This window comes from Alexandromys fortis, unplaced genomic scaffold (genome assembly GCF_014885135.2).
Source record: "Alexandromys fortis isolate MF-2015 unplaced genomic scaffold, M_Fortis_MF-2015_v1.1 scaffold_5, whole genome shotgun sequence".
Taxonomy (NCBI): Eukaryota; Metazoa; Chordata; class Mammalia; order Rodentia; family Cricetidae; genus Alexandromys; species Alexandromys fortis.
Genome location: NW_026067924.1, coordinates 30,980,521 through 30,996,131, shown reverse-complemented (window position 1 = coordinate 30,996,131; position 15,611 = coordinate 30,980,521).

Sequence of the window (15,611 nt, the reverse complement as noted above, 5' to 3'; positions counted from 1 at the left end):
CTAATAGACTTTCATACACTCATGTGTATGTGTAAACTTAGTATTCTCAGGTATTGTGCCTGTTTTTATGTGGTGCTTGGGATGTACTGTACCAACTAAGCTATAGGCCCAGCTTGGGCAGTTTTGAAATGGAGGTGGTCCTGAGTCTTACTGCATGTCATGAACTTCAGAAGAAATCTCTCTCACTTCCGAGGTTCATGGGGATTTTCAGACCTATTCTGAAAATCAGGTGTGTCTTCTGTAATGACATGGTATTCATACTCTCGTGTTGTTTCAGCTCACTGAAAAGCTGTCTCTGGAAGCAGAGTAGCCACTTCCCACATTTAAGACCCAAAGTATTTTTTGTCTCAATGTATCCTCCAAGGCCCCTTGTCTAGGGTTGGACAAAGAAGGCAGAAGTTCATTTTCCCCTCTGACCTGCCTGTAATAGGGTCACTTTAGTTTTTTTTTTTCTTTAAAATTTTACTTTCTTAAGTTATGTTTTTTTTTTCCATTTGTCTGGGGTATGCATGCCCTACCCCAGAAAAATACTCTGACAGGGAAAGAAAAAGCAGTAAAATAGTCCAAGAGTGAAAACATCATGGTTTTGAAAACAGCGAGAGGTTTCCCTAGTATAAAGTGCCTGCCATGGGAAGACAAGAAGGCAGAAGTTCATCTTCCCCTCTGACCTGCCTGTAATAGACATTTATATACTGTCCTGCTGCGTAAGCTCTGTTCCCACAGCACTTTCTTTGATCCTAAGAGGAGAATGCCTCCCCCTGCCAAGGAATGTCAAGGGTAAGATCTGTTCTCTCCCTTCTCAGCTATGCAACTTAATGTGCTCAAGGACCTTATTCAGACAGCTCCAGTGCAACTGAGAGATATTTTGTCTCCTGAGTATATAGAGTCATAAGAAATAGTATGAATGTTTTTCATTATTTCTCTCTCCCTCCTTTAAACTCTGAGCTGTCTGGAATAAAGAAAGCTTCCTAGAAAGCCAGTAAAGTCATTCTTGAGCAACATAAGCTAGATTCCCTGGTTCAATAGAATCTTGAATTTGACTTCAATTCCTCACCACCAATCACTGGTAAATCTACATCTTCCCAAGTTTCTGCAGGATGTTGTAAGTACCCATTTTGATAATGTTATCTCTGTCTTCTGCAGTTTGTTCTACTTGGAATCCTTACTCTAGGGGCTCACTTTTTTTTTTTTTAACTCAAGACTGTCTGTTAGGAACTGGTGTAGGAGTTCCTTCTGTTTATGTGTTGCTTTCATTGGATAATGAATAAAGAAACTGCCTTGGCCTGGTTGATAGGACAGAACTTAGGTAGGCGGAGTAGACAGAACGGAATGCTGGGAAGAAGGGCAGAGTGAGGGACGCCATGGATCTCCTGCCTGAGATGGACGCTGGTTAGAATTTTGCCGGTAAGCCACAGTCACGTGGCAATACACACATTAATAGAAATGGGTTAAATTAAGAATTAGCCAATAAGAAGTTAGAGCTAATGGGTTTCTGTGTGATTATTTCAGGTGTAAGCTAGCTGGGTGGTCGGGACGATAAGCAGCCTGCTCCTCCTGTTACAAGGAACTATAGCTGCGTGCCTCAACTTCCCGATGTGGTTTCTGCTGGATGTTGTTTAATGACACAATCTTTCTGCTGTCATGTGTCCTTTTACTTAGAAGCCTCACCTGAATAGACCCTGTGCTCTGTCAGCACTGAGAACTCAGGCTCGTTGTTTTAAAGTTGCTCTCTCTGTCAACTTCTGGATATTTTGAGTGCATATTTTGATCATGTTTGCATCTATCTATCTATCTATCTATCTATCTATCTATCTATCTATCTATCTATCTATCTATCTATCATCTATCTATATATCTATCTATATCTGTTGCTACTTATAATTTTACTTTGATTGTTTTATATATTTGTAATAAATTCACTCATTCAAAAGCAAAAACTTGGCTACACATAGATCATTTCCTAGATACTATAGAACATCTTCCTGGCTCACTTCCATGTTACAAAAAGCAAATAACCTATAAAGCAGTCTAGAGGCATTATTTTCAATGACATTTTAGCATATGAAAAATTTCTGGGGAGGTGTTCAATCACTTTCTTGTCCTCTGACTAGACTCATTCAAGACTAAACACATAGAAAGAGAGATTCACAGAAAAATAAATAAATAAATAAATAAATAAATAAATAAATAAATAAACTATTGAGTTGGCCTGAAAATATAAAGGGGATAGCAACACATGTGACTTTCAGGGATGAATTTTATTTACCATTGGCCTCCAGATGGTCTAGATCTCAGAACATTTGGCTGTACATTTCAGCCCCCTCCTTTGCCATTCCTTTCCTACTTTGATCCACTTCACAAAAGACTCATCAATCTCTATTCTTAAGTAAAACAGGGAAAAGGTAACTCCCAAATTAATTTTCAATGTAGATGAAATACTAGATTTAACCTCACCAAAATTTGTTAAACTTTTCTTCCTTTACCATCCTGGAATTTACATTTATATATTTATGCATTTATATTTATGTAAAATTAAATATATATTTAATTTATATACATATATAAATTTGTAGAAAAGAGAAATTATTGCTTGAATGTGTTGATGGGTACTGGTGAAGGAAGTTATAGTTACCCAATTCTCAGTGCCTCTTGTAGGTTTAAATTCTGCAAAGGTTATAATTTTGAAAGTTATTAAAAAGTATTTTCCATCTAAATTTAGGAAAGAAACCACCACAAAATACCTAGGGTGCCACGAGAACAATACAACAGCAAGACAATTTTGCTATGCATTATTTCAATCAAGTTTTTGTTTTTAAGATTTTATATGATTTCCAACACAGCACACATTGTGAGTGTTACTGAGCAGTGGTATTCCTTCTATGAAGAGCAGTGATTTTAGTCAAACTGCCTTCCCCTGTCCTGTTCTTCCCACTCTAGCCAACCTGAGCCGTCATGGATGTTTCCTGTCTCAGTGAAAATAGCTATAACCTAAATAGTTGGTTCAAAACAGAGATTTGGGGAGTATCGAGTAAGGAAGCAGTTTTTGAAGAACAGAAGGTAAGGCACAGCCCAGGTGAACTAGAGCTCATCTGATTGCAAGTGGGCTTGTATTTTAGCCTTGGTTTGTTCAGAATCAATTCCAGCTGTTTGTGGTTGAAATTGGACACCCCGATGGACTTGGTTAAACCTAAGTCTTTACACTTCTCCAGTGCCTGGGGAGGAAGAAGGTATGTAGTTAATCCTATTTGTGCTCTGCCCTTGGAGATTCTCCTTGGTTTTTTTTTTGAACACTTAAATGATAATTTCAGTTACTCACATAATAATACCATTTACTTACAGAATTTTGGTCACAATTTCGAAATAATTTTGACAGTTGAATACAGCCTTGCCTAAGGCACTCACTTGCAATGAATACACATTTGTCTGCTCATTCATTTACATGCACATTGAGAACAGCAAGTACATAGAAGTCTCCCCTTACCTTCCCCACCCTCGTCAGTGGCATCTGTTGTGATGCCAGGCTTACAATGGTTCTTCAATAAATGCCATCATAGTCAAAAACAAAGAATTCTAAGATCTTGTTCTAGGTAAAAGCATATTGTTATTATTTTCTATAATGTTGAAAAACTATATACGACATAGGTTATATAAAGATAGGTTTCATTCTCTAGTATAGCTTGACTGGAGGTCAGCAAGTTCAGTCCTATTCTTGCTCCTTCAACAGTATTGACAAGTGGTTTGACTTAAGATGTGACTACTGACAAAGATATCTTGACCTATAATGTGGTTACCTGATGTTTTGGGTATTAAGAAGGCCCACAGAAGTTCAACTTTCACTAAGGTCAGAGAGTTCAGGCCTATTCCTGCTCCTTCAAAGTTATTGACCGGAGATTTGACTTAAGGTGTAGCTACTAACAGGACATCTTGACCTAGGGTGTGGTTACTTGGTGTTGTGTATGAAGATTGTAATCACTTTGTTTGTTCTTTGGAACATGGTAAAAAAGTCTTTTGCTTTCTTCCCCTCTTTTGGGTTGTGAAATTTAAAGAATATAAGAAATAAAAAAGATGAATTCAGTATTCATTGGATAGTCTCCTGATTGCATTCTGTGTCTTTGTCTTTTTCTTTCATATCTCTGTTAATTTTGCCTAAAATTTCTAATCCACATGCATCTACCCTGAAATATACAAACCCCATCAAGGCAGGACCCCAACTTATGTTGCTCAATCCTGGGATGCTGATCAGAAGTATGGCCAGTTGTAAAGGTGGAAAATGTGATGGACCCCATGCATAAATATCACACTGCAGGTATAGAGGTAAAAAAAATTAGAGTTCAGATAAATAATAAACAAAAGTATAAAAGTGTTGGGGAAATATAGGGAGTAAAGATTGTATATAATTGTAGATATAGTCCAAGGAAGGAGCAGACAATTTGATAGCCAGAGGAGCTGAGGTGGAGCAGAAACAAATGGAGTTAATTTTAGAGTTTGTAGATATTGTAAAATTTCCATGTCCCCCCCCCCCATGTTTCTCATGCTGACAGCACAGCCACTTTCATTTTTGGACTGCCCCAGGACTTGGGCAGGCAAAGGTGCAGCCTCCTCTATGCCACAGCTGCTGCTACCACTGTGCATGCAGAGGAGCAAAGGTAGCATGTGGTGCATGGCCTGTGAGGGCTCCATGCCATGGCCTCCAGGAACCACCAACGCTTTCGGTCTGCTCCTGGACTCATAAAAGTAAAAGCGGTTTGTCTCTCTCTGTCTAAGCTCCCAGGTGGCCAGGCCTTCAGTCACTGCGGCCTTGGAGTCACCGCAGAGGTGACCACCCCCATGTTGTCTCCAGTGTGCAGCATGACCACTGAGCCATGAAGAATGCAGCTGCATCCTGCATGGCCCAACAGTCATCTAGGATCCGTGGTCCCTGGTTCCAGGCAGGATGGCCAAGTGGCAGAGACTGCAGCTGGCTGCCCTAACCTAGTAGACTGCTGCCTATTCACCCACAAGGACTTCCATTCAGGACCTTTGCAGAGCAACACCAGGCAGTGCAGGGCTCTGTCTCAGTTCTTCCATTTACACAGTTTTAACTCATGAAATGGGGATGTAACTCCCCACTGGGGCTTATGAACTTTTACCAGAAGGCACTGCGTGATTATCATAGGGGAGAAGTAGCATAGTAATGCAAGGCATTTTTGTTGCTCCTGGAGTGATTGATGCTGATTTTGAAAATTACCTAATGTAATTTCTGTGGTAAAAAACAGGTCAGAGGCTTGCACAATTAATTTTATTTCCTCAAATGCAAACTAGAAATCAAGTTAAAAGAGGTGAGAGAGGATAGACTGAATTTGGTTCCTCTGTTATCTATTTCTACAAGTCGTGGTTCTACAGTACCAGAACTCAATTTGTTTACAAATAGAAAAAGCTTTTTTTTTTTTTTTTTTTTTTTTTTTTTTTTTTTTTTTTTTTTTTTTTTNTTTTTTTTTTTTTTTTTTTTTTTTTTTTTTTTTTTTTTCTTCTGGATACTGGTGGAGATATTTCTGTTATAACTGCTAGTCAATGGCTTTCAAGGTGGCCTAAAATGGAGATTATTACATAGTTACAAGGGATTAGTCAAACTCAAAATCCTGAACAAAGTAACAATGAACTTTCCTAGAGAGATGAAGAGGATCATGAAGGAATGTTTGGCCTTACATTGTTCCTTACTTACCTGTAAATTTATGGTGTCAAGATATTATAGCCTGAATGGGGTATATTTATATAGCCCCAACACAGTTATTGCTAATCAAATGTTCCAACAAGGGTTGTTACCCAATCAAGGGCTGGGCAAGGAGAATGAGAGACGGACTGATCCTATCAGATCTAAGTAAAAGGCCTCCCAGAGCAGGCTTAGGGTATTTTAAGGTGAGGTCACTGAAAAGCTTGCACTCCATGCAGACCCAATTATAGTGACAAGCCTATATGAATAAATTGGTGACCTCTAACAGAAGAAAATTTACAAGTTGCCCAGCAGTTAGTGCAGGAACAGCTGAATAATGGTCACAGTATGTCCTCCAAGTCCCCAGAGTTCTCCTATTTTTGTGATTCAAAATAAATCAGGGAAATGGAAATTGACACAAGATTCTAGAGAAGTTAATTAGACCATGAAACTAATGAGAACTTTACAGTCTGGATTGCACACACACCTGGCCTCAACTCAGCAACAGTTGAGTTGTGAGCTGTTACTGCTGTATTCTAGATTTTTTTCAAATAAGACGTTTAATTTAATAGTGACAGTCATTACATTTTTAAAGCTCTTCAGGTAATAAAAACAGTTCCCTGTATTAAAACTAGTAATAATCTAGTTAAAATACTGTTCCAGCAAATTCAAGATGCCATTTCATCAAAGAAAATTTACAGGCTTTGTGGGCTGTATTAGAGCACATTAGAATCTTCCTGGTCCATAGCCCGAAGGAAATGCTTTATCTGATAAACTTACTCAATTGATCACTTTATCTCAGGTTGAGCTTGCTCAGCAACCACAAACTTTACATCATCAAAATAGTAAAAGTTTAAGAAAACAATTTGGATTAGCAAGAGAGATTGCTCATTAGATTGTTGTTCATTGTTACATATGCCTACAATATTTACCTGTACTTCATCAAGGAGTAAATCCTCGAGGCCTGCTTCCTAATCACCTATGCCAAATGGATATTACTTGTATTGTAGAATCTAGCACATTAAGATATGTTGATGCAATAATAAATATGCAGGCTTCTTAATGGCTACTGCACAGACCATAGAAGCCACTAATCATGTGACAACTCAGTGCTTAAACTGGTTTTCATAGATTGGAATTCCTAAAACTAGAAGGACAGATAAAGTACCTGGATATATTAGCAAAGCATTTTAGCAATTTTGTGTCCAATGGGATTTTGACCATAAAACAGTCATTACTTACAACCCTCAAGGACAAGAAGTTGTGGAGCATGCCCATCACTGCTTGAAAACACAACTTCAAAAGATAAAAAAAAAATGGGGGAATTATATCTTTAGTCACTACATAATACCTTACATCGTGTCCTTTCTACTCTGAATTTCTTGGATGTGGTTATCCATGAACAATCTCCCACAGACAGATTTTGCCATGATGCCACCAGAGTGACCTTTGCTAAAGCAAAATGGAAAGACTCTTGCACTGGATTAAGGAAAGGACCTAAGCCCATTTTAATATGAGGTCAAGGGCATGTTTATGCTTTATCAGAGGATGAGAATGAGGTTCAGTGATTTTCTGAACATCTGGTCTGGTATGTGAAGCAGAAGTTTGCTAACCCTGATGACACAGTAGCTGCTGAATGAAGCCTTCTCAGAGGAATTGGAGTGAGATTGTGAACCTGTTTTCCTGACTCTCTGGTGGCATCATGCTACAGTCTGAGAAAATAAGGAAATGGTAGTGATGGTTGTTGATTCTCAACTTTCTGATAGATCTACTGCACAAATTTCCAGACCTAAGAGAATCCTGTTTACTTTGAAACCAGCCCAAGAATGCTGACTGAATGTTTTACCATCTGTCCATACAGAACACATTTTTGCCAGTATAGTGTTCAATCAGCTGTTGAAACAGAAGACAAAAACTAAGACCTCAGAAGTTTCTCTTCTGGAGGAGACTTGTTAGGACAATGGAACACTGTGGAGGCACTAACTCCACATTAACATTATGGAGGCAATGTGTGACTGAAGGCCTTCCTCAGAAAATGAGGAGGAACGGCATAACATTTTTTGGCTGCTACTCAGAGACTGGGACAGTTTAAACTTATCTTTAAAAGTTAGAAACAGATTTGCAACTGGACTATAGAAGAGAAAAAGGACTCATAGTTCAGCCATCAAAGAAACCATTTCTTGTCTTTTTATTAGAACATATTTAAGAAAACTGTGATTTGACAAATTGTGTGTTTATTGTTAATTTTCATACAAGAATTATGGTATTGACCAGTTAATATTTGTAACTACTTTGGTTCACTATGGAGATGTTTATGGCTAGAAAATGGTTAGAACGTATCTGAGAAAAATTTGATATGATGCCAATAATTTCTATGATTTGGTATGCTTAATAAGACTAGTTTCAATTTTGATGCAGCTAAAAGCTGTTAAAGACATCCTAGGCCAATTTAAAAAGACCATTTAATTTTTGTCATCCTCCACTCCTTTATTTGGAGATATTGTGGCTATAGGAGCATGTGTATTGTAAAACACTATCTGCTTGCTTATGAATAGCTAGGTGTTTGTGAACCCTCTCAATGAAAAGTTAGCTCAGAGGTGCACAGTGCCTAGCTACACACCTTTCCTTAACCCTTTATTAACAGATGCTCATAGTCAATGACAGGTAAGATCTTTTTCCCTCCGGGTAAACTAAGACAGAGCTTGCATGATGTAGTGTATGTACTGATGATGGGTAAATCTTAAAAGTGGAATAAAAAAGCCTAAGACATCTGTTACAGAGCAGAGTCATCTGTTCTATAGCAGATGCACAGTCTCTTATACATAAATTAAAAAGAGAGGAATATGTGGGAGCCCACATAAGTGGGCCTGTCCCACTTTGACTGGAGGTCAGAGAGTTCAGGTCTATTCTTTCACCTTCAAGGTTATTGACAAGAGATTTGGTTTAAGGTGTGGCTACTAACAAAGATATCCTTACCTATGATGTGGTTATTTGGTGTTTTGGGTATTAAGATGCTAATAACTTTGTTTGTTTCTTGTATTATGATAAAAAAGTATTTTTCTTTTTTCTTGTCTTTTGGATTGTGAAATTTAAATATATTAAGAAATAAAGATGGGTGAATTCAGTATTCACTGGATTGCCCTCCCAATTCTATTCTGTGTCTTTGTCTTTTTCTTTTGTATCTCTGTTCCTTCTGCCTAAGATTTCTAATCAACATGCCCCTACCCTGGAATATGTGAACCCGGTTAAGGCAGGACCCCGACAATATCCCAACCATAGCTCCCCCACCCTCTACTCCTCCCACTTCCTTTTCCCCATATCCCCTCTGCTCCACACCCACTCCTTCTTCACTTTCCTACAGAAATGAGCAGGCTTCTGAGAGATATCAATTGAATAAGGCATATTAAGTCACTACAAGACTAGTCATTATGCTATGCCTTAGCCTTGCTAATTAATGAATTAATGAAGCAAAACCTATCTCTTGTAATTCTTCATTAATTGCTTCCTCTCTTGCCACACAGTGCTTATGGTATCTGTGGCAGTATATACCTCTCATGTATCATGAATATCCACTACATCGAAAATAATTTTTCCACTGGCATCCTTTGGAAGAAGTTCCTCTCCAGGCTAGAATGCAGAGAAAAGAGAACTTAACAAAACTTTCTCTAATAGTCAATGTCTAGTGCCTAATGAGCTAATTCGTCCAAAATTCAGGATATTGTGTTAATCACTCTGTGTGATTGAGTATGTGCACACACAGACGTACATGCACATGTGTCTTTAAAGGGAGACTCAGGATAAGGAAAACAAAAATTATCCAAAGGACTATACCAGAACATCTTTCCCCATAGACCCCAATGAAGCATTAAATTTCACCAATTAGGAGGGCTCTTCCAGTGGGAATTTATTTCACATCCCAATGACAGAATAATGTAAAGGATAGAACAGTAACTATTTTTTTTAAGTAGTAACAAAATGATTTTTATTGATTTTATTTATTTATTTATTGAGACAGAGTTTCTCTGTGTAGCCTTGGTTGTCCTGGGACTTACTCTGTAGACCAGGCTGGCTTTTTATTTATTTATTTATTAAAGATTTCTGTCTCTTCCCTGCCACCAACTTCTCATTTCCCTCCCCCTCCCCCAATAAAGTACCCCTCCCTCGTCAGCCCAAAGAGCAATCAAGGTTCCCTGTCTCTATTAATCATGAATTTTTGTTCCACTTTATGATGACTCACTTCTGAGTTAATGAATCTTTCAGATGTGATCAGCAAACATGTACCATGATAAGAAAAAGAAACCATGAGGCTCAAAGGAGCCCAAGCCCAATTGTCCATTACTAAATTCAGACTCTTGTGTCCTAGGGTGACAGATAGAAATAGATGAGAACATGCTCTACAGAGATGGAGACTCCCACTGGAGTCTCAGAAATCTCCACAACCTGGAGTACTCTGGCCAATAGAAGACAGTGAAATCCTTGAACTTCAATCTCCTGAAGACTGGAGGATGAGCATTTTAAGAAGTCTTGCCTGTGGGGTCTCTCAGATTTCATGCAGAGTTAATCACTTAACTATTCTATTTAACTTTGCATGATTCAAACTGAGACCAAAGGGATGGTGTCTCCTTACCCAGTAACAAATCAGAATTCATAATGATTTCCAACCATTCTGGTCACAAGTGTTCACTTTGGCAGTGTAGAATAAATCTTTCTTCATGACAGTTCCATCTGCCATCTTGTTTCAAAGGGCCTGTATATAAATGAAAGTTACATTGTTGCCAATTTGGTGACCTCAGTAGTCTTGCTCTTGGGGATCTTTGAAACAAGAGTAGGAAAAGTTGGGTATGTGACCAACTTAGAAAAAAAAGTGATTTATTTCTTTGTAGAATTTTTTCCAAGTTGCTGCCAAATCCATGATTGATCTTGTTTGATGATATAAACCATCTGGGAACCAAAAACAAACAAACAAACAAAACCTAACTTCTAAATCTTGACTGAATAAAATTAGTGATGTGGAATTCATATGAATCATGGAGATTCAATTTCATTCAATAAAGATCAGTTGGAAGGAACTATCTCGCAGGAAAGCTGAATATTGGTAGAAAAATTCTAAGGCACTCAGTAGATAGGACAGTTGTACAGACACATAGGTATATGTGCAGTAATATCCGAAAATGAGCTCCTATTATGCTGTGGGACAATTGTCTTGTAACTTGTAAAGATTTGTCACTTGTACTGGTTTAATAAAATGCTGATCAGCCAGTAGCCAGGTAGGAAGTACAGGTGGGGTGATGAGAACAAGAGAGTTCTGGGAATAGGAAATGATCAGTCTGTACTCATTACCCAGACACAGAGGAAGCAAGATGAGAATGCCTCACTGATAAAAGGTACCAAGCCACATGGCTAACACAGAAAAGAATTATGGGTTACTCTAAGATATAAGGTCTGAGCTAGGACCGCGAGGGGTGCACCCACACACTGAGACAATGGGGATGTTCTATCGAGAACTCACCAAGGCCAGCTGGACTGGGTCTGAAAAAGCATGGGATAAAACCGGACTTGCTGAACATAGCGGACAATGAGAACTACTGAGAACTCAAGAACAATGGCAATGGGTTTTTGATCCTATTGCACGTACTGGCTTTATGAGGCCTAGGCAGTTTGGATGCTCACCTTACTAGACCTGGATTGAGGTGGGTGGTCCTTGGACTTCCCATAGGTCAGGGAACCCTGATTGCTCTTTGAGCTGATGAGGAGGGGGACTTGATCGGGGGAGGGGGACTTGGTGGGGGGTAGGGGGAGGGAAATGGGAGGCAGTAGCGGGGAGGAGGCAGAAATCTTTAATAAATAAATAAATTAAAAAGAAAGCCTGAGCTAATAGGCCAATCAGTTTATAATTAATGTAGGCTTCTGTGTATTTCTTTGGGACTGAACAACTGTGGGACCAGGTGGGAGAGAAACCTCTATCAACACTATAACCCCTCATTCTCAATTTCTACTGAAATACACTCTTCAGTTCACTGAGGATTCTTTTATTGTCTTCAGTTTTCAGATCCTGGCATTCAACACGTATGCAGTAAGCATTTACTGAGTGCCTTAATTTTGTCCAATACTATGTTAGGCTCTAGAGTACTGGATATTTTTCTATGTACAAAAGGACTGGATTCCCCTCCTTTATGAGGTTACTGAGAAGAAGTAGAGAAGACAGTCATTACACAAGAAAGTATTGGAAGTGGATAGGGTATCCCATACCTACAATCCTAGCACTTGGGAGATGGTTAGACAGGAAGACCTGAAGGTGAAGGGCATCCTTATGTACATGGTGAGTTGAAGGACAGCCTGGAATACATGAAACTTTGTTTTAATCATCATCATCATAGTCATCATCATTGTCATATTAACAACTTCCCATATATGCTTCAAATGTCTCTATTTTGTTGTGAAAGTCACATAGTCACCCCAAAGCTTCTATTAACTGCAAGTAGAGTTAGACCCTTTCAGTTCACTACAATGATCCGTTGGATGGGTACAAAATGTGTTTAGTAAGAAGTGTGATCTCATTCCCACTGCTACTTTATGTCATGCAATTCTTCAGCACTAACATGAATGAAATGATTGTGGATTTTCATAGAAATTTTTAAAAAGTTTGTCTTTGTTTGAGATCTATGATGTCCATAGACCAAAAAGTCTGACTCTTGTCCTTCTTTCCTGACTAACCTGAACTGAATAAAAGGCAAAGCTCCAGCATTATTTATTTCTGTCATGATAGGCAGGGCCAATATTACAAAGGCTCCAAAGCTGCAGTGAGTCCATAGGCTTTCTTATAATCAACCCCTTCATGTCTCTATAAGAATATCTTATAGGAAATATACCCAGAAAGTTTATGTATTAGAAAGTGTTGGATTTTCAGCTCCTAAACAGAAGATCTAGCTGTGACAATCTGCCCCTGATAATTACATCAGACAGACTTTATAAAATGCAAAACGAAGAGCAGAAAGGGTTCCCTATCCTGTGGGGAGTCCAAGGACCTCCCACCTCCTTCCAGGTCTAGAAAGGTGAGCATCCAAACAGCCTAGACTCCCACAAAGCCAGTACGTGCAGTAGGATCAAAAACCCAGTGCCATTGTTCTTGAGTTCTCAGTAGTCCTCATTGTCCGCTATGTTCAGCGAGTCCGGTTTTATCCCATGCTTTTTCAGACCCAGTCCAGCTGGCCTTGGTGAGTTCCCGAAAGAAAATCCCCATTGTCTCAGTGTGTGGGTGCACCCCTCATGGCCCTGAGTTCCTTGCTCGTGTTCTCTCTCCTTTTGCTCCTGATTTGGACCTTGGGGTTGTAGTCTGGTGCTCCAATGTGGGACTCTGTCTCCTTTCATCGCCTGATGAAGGTTAATATCCAGGAGGATGCCTACATGTTTTTCTTTGGGTTCGATTGGGGGAGGGGGAGGGATATGGAAGGCAGTGGTGGGGAAGAGACAGAAATCTTTAATAATAAATAAATAATAAAAATAAAAAAGGTGAAAAAGAAGGGGAAAAATATCCTGTGAAGAAAAAAAAACACATCAGTTCCTCTCTCCCTCTTGCTCTGAAATGTCTCCCCAATAAAGCTAAAAATTCTGCTAAAAAAATAAAATAAAATGCAAAACGATCATCAGGGTGTTCATTTCAAAACATGATTTCCACCACAGAACTTTTAAAATTTCATTACCTTTTATTTGTTTTATAAATCTTATGAAAATACTTTCTCAAACAAAGCTTGATAGTTGAACCCAAGCACACAGACAACAAAATTCCTTTGGAATATTCATTTTAAATTTAGTTATCTAATTATCTTTTTCCCTTTCTTAAGGATTTATTCAAAATTCAGATACTCTTTATTTTGTTTCTTTAACAATTTCTATTCAAGAAAACTATATTAGTAGCACAGACCAATCTCAGGAATATTGCCTTTGCTTAATTAGTTGTATATTTCCAGAACAGCCTGTAACATGAGGGGCTGGCTTGTTGTTGTGTTTTTTTGTCCCACCCAGTACCCCATAATTGTTTATGTGTGTTATGAAAGCCACACATAAGTCTCTATAAATTATAAGCTGATTGGCCCTTTAGCTCTAGCCTCTCATTGGCTAACTCTCATATCTTGATTAACCCCCCTCTTTTTAATCTATGTTAGTAATGTGGCTTAGTACCTTTTTTCAGTGGGGGCAGATTACATCCTGCTGCTTTGGTGGTCTGGGCAGAAGTGGGAGGAATCAACTTCCTCCTTTCTAGAATTTTTCTGTTCTCATTACATCATTTTTACTTTCTGTCTGGTTTTTCCACCTATACTTCCTGCCTGGCCAATCAGCATTTATTTATAACATGATTGACAGAATACAGACAATTCTCCCGCACCACAGCTTGCTCTTCTCCAAGAAAAAGCTTTCAACTTGTAGATGAATGTGGATAGAGTAGTCCCACACTAGCTCAGAATTTAGTATAATAAAGGATTCTTTATTTAGGAGGCAGACTCACAGATCACAGTACTCTGCATGAGCAGGGAACAGGAATCGAAACCAGCAGCCAAGAGAGAGAGAGAGTGAGTGAGCAAGGGCATGCATTGTTGGTACTCAAGGCCACATCCATCCTGGTCCAGAATCTCAAAGGCCATTAACTGAAGGAGTTTCCACAGCTATGACTTGTAGAAAATTATCTTTAACTTTTGTTTATGCTGCATTCGATTAATTGTGAAGGTGTGTTTCTTTGTCTATCTAAAGAGAATAATCCTAGTAAAGAGACTGATGATCTATAGCAAGGCAGTCTCTACCTAGAGAGTATAAATAGAAAGAGAGCTAAGGCAGAGGAGCAAGACAACAAGGACTGGAGAACATCAGGGGCTAACTTTCCAGTTACCCTGTCGTCCACAGAGTAAGAGTGAAGGTAAGATATAGAGAAGTAAAATGAAAAGGCCCAGAGGCTAAAGGTAGTCCTGATAATTTAAGAAAAGTAGACTCAAAACAAGCCAAGCTAAGGCCAGATGTTCACAGCTAAGAATAAATATCCATGTGTGATTTATCTGTGAGCTGGACTGTGTGCCCGTGCAATGACAAAAGAGTACAGTATCACACAATAGATGACAATGGTAATTCCTTCAGAAGCCTGGCTAACCAGAACTAATGTAATAATTGATTAATCACACTTTGATCAAGACTGTTTATTACATCTACCTCTCACCAACCGCTGAAGCTCTTCCTCTATTTAATTCTAAATCTATGTGTCAGTACCCAGAAACCAGATTTGGGTTTGCTAGATCCCTTTATCTGCTGTTCTCCCCAATGTGACAAAGGTTAGTAAATCTACATCCTTTGTTTTGTGCTATGAATCATCTTTCACAGATGGATGGCAGTAGTCTTCTGGATGTGCCACAGTGGGGGCTTGCCTTTCTCCTAGGCTCTAGGTAGTAATAATGATATGGGTAAACTATGATCCTAAAGTACAGGAGAGTGTTTTGATGGGTGGTGGGAATCAAAGCGAGATAATCAGTTAACAAGCAAGAGGTAAGAAAAGAACAAAATCCCAAACACATTCTGGAAAGCATTAATGCCTGCATTTCAAATCCTTCTAGGACTTATAAGTTCCAGTAAGACTTTCCCAGAAAATCACGAATCCACAAGTACTTGACCTTACAAATTATATTTATATTCTCAGTCTATTCATTTGTCCTATTTTCTACTCTTGTCCTACTGCCAATTGTAGGGTACTGCCTCTGGGATGGTCCTAGACAAACCTTGCACAAGTAAGTGTCTGGATTTGTTTCCTCACTGATACAGTCACATGTGGAATTCCCTTCTGTGTGCTATGAATACCATTGTTTGATTAGGAATCTGTTTGGGGCCTATGGTAGGGCAGAATACAGAAAGGCACGGAATTCAAACAGAAATATACAGAGAGAGT